Source organism: Pseudophryne corroboree, chromosome 9 (assembly GCF_028390025.1).
Source record: "Pseudophryne corroboree isolate aPseCor3 chromosome 9, aPseCor3.hap2, whole genome shotgun sequence".
Taxonomy (NCBI): domain Eukaryota; kingdom Metazoa; phylum Chordata; class Amphibia; order Anura; family Myobatrachidae; genus Pseudophryne; species Pseudophryne corroboree.
In genome coordinates, this window is record NC_086452.1 from 75,507,823 (window position 1) to 75,514,537 (window position 6,715).

The following is a 6,715-nucleotide window of genomic DNA, read 5'->3' on the forward strand; positions in this document are numbered from 1 at the left end:
CCGGGGTCCGCTCGTCGGTGCGGCCCGGCGCCTAGCAACCAGGGATGCCGTACGCGTACAGCCGCCGGCTCCCTGGCAACGCCGGGCGCACTGAGCCGCACGGACCCTAGCAACGGGGACGCCACTGGCGGACCGCGTTCCCCGTTGCTGGGTCCAGTTAAAATGATTGTGCACCTGTTTCCTGGCCGTGCAGCAAGGCAGCTGCACGGCATTTATGTAATCAGCCCTGTCAGCAGCTGATTGGAGGACTCCTGTTTATATGCACTCTCAGGGATTCTCACAGACGCCGGTAATAGCTTCCTGCATGCTGTCCTTGTTTGCTGAGAGTCTGTTTCCAGTCTTGCTGTATCCGGTCATTCCAGTCTTCAGTAGTCCTGTACTCGGAAGTTGTCATCTTGTTCCTGGAGTCCTGACTGATCACCGTTTAACATCCAGTGGTGTTCGTGAGTCGCGGCTTTGCCGTGTGTTGCGGCTTGGCCGCTTTACCATTTATTATTTGTGTTTTGGAGCATTTTGCGGAGGGTTCCGCTTCCACAGGTCCACTCTGGTATCCGGCGGTGCTGGGTAGGAGTATTGGACAAGTGGATTTTTGGTTGTCCTTTTCCCTGGCGGTTTTTCCGCACATACTTCAGGTCTTTGCTAGTTAGCTTGTTGCCCCTGGCCTGTTGTCAGTCAGAGGTCCTCTTGTTATCATCCTACCTCGGATTTCCCTTTGTCTCTCATTAAGACCGGGGGGCACCGGAGTTGGGCAGACATAATCCGCCCTTCAAACGTGGCTGCCATGGGCTCAAGAAACCATAGTCTCGCAAGGAATCTCCGATAGCACGGGTGAGACAATAGAGTTAGGGCGCCAGGGGCAACTAGTCTTTCCTGCTCCCGTTACCAGCATTCCATTCCAGCGCTCTGGTCATTGTCATAAGATCTCCTCTGGTCAGGAGTGCTGGAATCATAACATTATTACCGGCCACACCAAAACTTAAAATTAAACGGGGTTTAATTTTTTTCTCATTCAGTTTTGTAAGAGTTTATCGGCCTCATGAATCCAACAGGTTTAGGGCCAAATCCTGGTCAGCTCTTAGTCAGCCAGATTCAAGAACTTACTCAGATGGTTCAGGATCTTTCCCTTCGGGTGAAGTCGCAGGAAGATCTTTTGCGAACTTCCCCGAAGGTAGTCCCTGAACCAAAGATGCATTTGCCTGACCGTTTTTCTGGTGATAGGAAAGAGGTTTTTAATTTTAAAGAATCCTGTAAACTTTATTTTCGTTTAAGACCGATCTCCTCGGGTACTGAATCTCATCGGGTTGGGATTATTATTTCTTTGCTCCAGGGGGATCCTCAGACCTGAGCATTTGGTTTGAAAGCAAAGGATCCGGCCTTGTTGTCAGTAGACGCCTTTTTTGGGTCTTTAGGGCTATTGTATGATGACCCTGATAGAGAGGCATCCGCTGAAGGTCAGTTGCGCGCTCTCAGACAGGGTAGGAATCCTGCAGAGGTTTATTGTACGGAGTTTCGCCGTTGGTCGAACGACTGTGGCTGGAATGACCCAGCCCTGCGCAGTCAGTTTCGCCTCGGCTTATCAGAGTCTATAAAAGACAGTCTCCTTCAGTATCCCGCTCCTGAGACTCTCGATAAACTCATGGAGCTTTCTATTAAGATTGATCGTCGTCTCAGAGAGCGGAGGGCTGAAAAAGGAGCTCCTGTCAGGTCAACTCCATGTGTATATTCCATTCCTGAGAACGTAGAGGAGCCCATGCAGATGGGTCTCTCCTGGCTGTCTCCTGAAGAAAGAGCCAGAAGGCAAAACTCTGGTCTTTGTTTGTACTGTGGGGGTAAGGGACATTTTGCTCGTAATTGTCCGAACAAGTTGGGAAACGCCTCGACCAGGTGAATTGTGAGGGGGTTCACCTAGGTCTGCAGCTTATCTCCTCGAATAACTCCCTTTTAGTCCCAGCTAAAGTTTCCTTTGGCAGCCTCAGTTCTTCGGTGTCGGCTTTTGTTGACAGTGGAGCTGCAGGAAACTTTATGGATCTAACTTGGGCTAAGGCCTTAGGCATTCCTCAGTTATCTTTGGGTAGGTGTGTCACCATGCATGGCTTAGATGGGAGTCCACTGTCCAATGGGGTTATTTCCCTCTGTACACCCCCTGTACTACTTACGGTAGGAGCTCTTCATTCTGAAAAAATCGAGTTCTTCCTTACCCATTGCCCAGCAGTTCCAGTGGTTCTGGGTCACCCTTGGCTGGCCTTTCATAATCCCACCATTGATTGGTGGTCGGGGGAGATTTCACAATGGGGTACCTTCTGTGATAAGGAATGTTTTACGTTTCCAGTCAGAATAGCAGCTGCCATTCCTGAACTCATTCCCGTGGAATACCAAGAGTTTGCTGATGTGTTCTCCAAGGGCAATGCAGACATTCTGCCTCCACATCGGCCTTATGATTGTGCTATTGAGCTAATTCCTGGAGCCGCATTGCCAAAGGGAAGGTTATATGCTTTATCCGGGCCAGAAACTGCGGCCATGAATGATTATGTTAAGGAGAGCCTAGGGAAAGGATTTATTAGGCCATCAAAATCTCCTTTAAGTGCAGGCTTCTTCTTTGTGGAGAAAAAGGATGGCTCGCTTAGACCGTGCATTGACTTTAGAGCCCTGAATAAAATCTCAGTTAAAAATACTTATCCTCTGCCGCTGATTTCTGTCCTCTTTGATCAGCTGCGTTCGGCTGTGATTTTTTCTAAAATTGACCTAAGAGGAGCGTATAACCTCATCCGAATCAAGTCTGGAGATGAGTGGAAGACGGCCTTCAGTATTCAGTCAGGTCACTACGAGTACCTGGTGATGCCGTTCGGCTTGTCTAACGCTCCAGCAGTTTTCCAGGACCTCATTAACGATGTGCTCCGTGACTTCCTAGGGAAATTCGTGGTCGTTTACTTAGACGACATCCTGATTTATTCTGACTCAATTGAACAACATGTTACCCAGGTGCGTCAGGTTCTTCAAAAGTTACGTGAGAATCATCTATATGCCAAGCTGGAGAAATGTGAGTTTCATGTCACGGAGGTATCTTTTTTAGGGTACATTATTTCCCCTCTGGGATTTTTCATGGAACCTAAGAAGCTCCAGGCCATCCTTAGTTGGGCGCAACCCACCAATTTAAAAGCAATTCAGCGCTTTTTAGGGTTTGCGAATTATAGGAGGTTCATTCATTCTTTTTCCGACCTGGTTGCTCCCATTGTGGCTCTGACAAAGAAAGGAGCGGATCCTACCAACTGGTCGCGTGAAGCTGAGTTGTCCTTTCGGGCCCTGAAACAAGCTTTTGTCTCGGCTCCAGTCCTCAGACATCCCAATCCAGAATTGCCCTTCGTTGTGGAGGTTGATGCCTCGGAGGTTGGAGTGGGGGCTATCCTATCTCAAAAGGATCCGGAGTCTCTGGAACTACATCCTTGTGCCTTTATGTCCAGGAAATTCTCCTCCGCTGAATCCAACTATGACGTTGGTAACCGGGAGTTACTGGCAATAAAATGGGCTTTCGAGGAGTGGAGGCATTGGCTGGAGGGAGCAACACATACTATTTCAGTATTGACTGACCATAAAAACCTGCAATACATCGAATCAGCTAAGCGGCTGAATGCCCGGCAGGCTCGTTGGGTTTTATTCTTTACTCGTTTCAAATTTATTATCACTTTCAGGCCAGGTTCCAAGAATACCAAGGCGGATGCCCTGTCACGCAGTTTTTTTCCGGTTCACAATAACAGTCCTGTTACTCCCATACTTCCATCTTCAGTCATTTGGGCAGGCCTCACACAAGATTTATTTACCCAGTTAAAACAGCTTCAACACCAAGCTCCTGGAAATACTCCTGCTGGTCGTCTTTACATCCCTGAGTTTTTGAGAGCTACTGTTTTGACTGAGTTCCATGATAACAAAGTTTCCGGGCATCTGGGGATCTCTAAGACTTTGGAGTTAGTCTCCCGCTCAGTATGGTGGCCTGGTCTTTCTAAAGAAGTTAAGGAGTTTGTTTTTTCATGTCAGGTTTGTGCACAGCATAAGGTTCCCCGTTCCTTGCCTATCGGGCAACTTATGCCCTTAAATGTCCCCCTCAGGCCATGGTCTCATATTTCCATGGATTTTGTGGTAGACCTTCCCCTTTCAGCCGGATTCCGAGTCATATGGGTGGTAGTGGACCGTTTTAGCAAGATGGCTCATTTCATTGCTCTTCCCCGACTGCCATCTGCCCAAGGATTGGCAGTTTTGTTTCTCCGCCATGTTTTCAGACTTCATGGGTTGCCCACTGATATTGTTTCTGATCGGGGTCCACAATTCATTGCACAATTCTGGAAGTGTTTTTGTGCTTCATTAAAGATGAAATTGTCATTAACATCCGGTTACCACCCCCAATCCAACGGGCAAACCAAGCGAGTTAACTAATCATTGAAACAGTATTTGCGTTTGTACTCAGCCAAACTCCAGAATGATTGGTCCGAGTTTCTTCCATTGGCGGAGTTTGCTTACAATAATTCTTGTCATTCCTCCACTAATGTGTCTCCATTCTTTTCAGTTTTTGGTTTTCACCCCAGAGCTAATTCTTTTTTTCAACATTCCTCGGTTTCCTCGCTAACCTTAACCTCCCATCTCAGAGCCATTTGGAAAAAAGTGCACCTTGCTCTCAGAAAAGCGGCCTTTCGAGAGAAAAATTTTTCTGACAGGCTCCGACGTCCTTGCACTTTTAAGGTGGGAGATAGGGTATGGTTGTCGACTCGTAACATTAGACTTCGACAATCCTCTGCTAGATTGGGACCCAAATTTATAGGACCATTTCATATTATTAAAAAAGTCAACCCAGTTGCTTTCCGGTAACGTTTACCAAGATCTCTCCGGATTGGAAATACGTTTCATTGCTCCCTGTTGAAACCATACGTTTCTTCCAGTAGATTTCCTCGGAAGATCTCTCAGGGAAGATCTCCAGTGGATGTACAGGGACAACAGGAGTTCCTGGTGGAGAAGGTTCTCGATTCCAAATTGTCCCGGGGCAGGCTTTATTTTCTGGTTCACTGGAGAGGCTATGGTCCAGAGGAAAGGTCTTGGGTCCTGGATAAGGATCTTCATGCCCCGAGGCTCAAGAGGGCATTTTTTCGGGAATTTCCTCGGAAGCCGGGCTTTAAGGGTTCCTTGACCCCTCCTCAAGGGGGGGGTACTGTTAGGCGCCAGGGTCCGCTCGTCGCTGCGGCCCGGCGCCTAGCAACCAGGGACGCCGTACGCGTACAGCCGCCGGCTCCCTGGCAACGCTAGACGCCGGGCGCACTGAGCCGCACGGACCCTAGCAACGGGGACGCCACTGGCGGACCGCGTTCCCCGTTGCTGGGTCCAGTTAAAATGATTGTGCACCTGTTTCCTGGCCGTGCAGCAAGGCAGGTGCACGGCATTTATGTAATCAGCCCTGTCAGCAGCTGATTGGAGGACTCCTGTTTATATGCACTCTCAGGGCTTCTCACAGACGCCGGTAATAGCTTCCTGCATGCTGTCCTTGTTTGCTGAGAGTCTGTTTCCAGTCTTGCTGTATCCGGTCGTTCCAGTCTTCAGTAGTCCTGTACTCGGAAGTTGTCATCTTGTTCCTGGAGTCCTGACTGATCACCGTTTAACATCCAGTGGTGTTCGTGAGTCGCGGCTTTGCCGTGTGTTGCGGCTTGGCCGCTTTACCATTTATTATTTGTGTTTTGGAGCATTTTGCGGAGGGTTCCGCTTCCACAGGTCCACTCTGGTATCCGGCGGTGCTGGGTAGGAGTATTGGACAAGTGGATTTTTGGTTGTCCTATTCCCTGGCGGTTTTTCCGCACATACTTCAGGTCTTTGCTAGTTAGCTTGTTGCCCCTGGCCTGTTGTCAGTCAGAGGTCCTCTTGTTATCATCCTGCCTCGGATTTCCCTTTGTCTCTCATTAAGACCGGGGGGCACCGGAGTTGGGCAGACATAATCCGCCCTTCAAACGTGGCTGCCATGGGCTCAAGAAACCATAGTCTCGCAAGGAATCTCCGATAGCACGGGTGAGACAATAGAGTTAGGGCGCCAGGGGCAACTAGTCTTTCCTGCTCCCGTTACCAGCATTCCATTCCAGCGCTCTGGTCATTGTCATAAGATCTCCTCTGGTCAGGAGTGCTGGAATCATAACAGTAGGCATGTCAGACAGTCCATATGTATACTGGCAGGAAAAAGAGGCAATTTGGAGGCCCTTGCACAAACTGGCTTTATTTTACCTAAGTTGCTCCCCCTCCAGTGTGTACTCTGAAAGAGTGTTTAGTTCAGCCGGTAACCTTGTCAGCAATCGGCGTAGGAGGTTACTTCCACTAAATGTGGAGATGATGTTCATCAAAATGAAATATAAAGTCCTCAGGGAGGACCTTTACCAGCAATTGCCTCCAGAAAGTACACAGGGACCTGTGATGGTGAATTCCAGTGGGGACAAATTAATACTCAGTGAGGAGGATGTACAAGGTGAAAGGGGTGAGGAATCGGAGGATGATGATAAAGTGGACATCTTGTCTCTGTAGAGCCAGTTTGTGCAAGGAGAGATTGATTGCTTCTTTTTTGTCAGCCCAAACAAACCAGTAATTTCAGCCACAGTCGTGTGGCAGACCCTGTCGCTGAAATGATTGGTTGGTTAAAGTGTGCATGTCCTGTCTATACAACATAAGGGTGGGTGGGAGGGCCCAAGGACAATTCCAT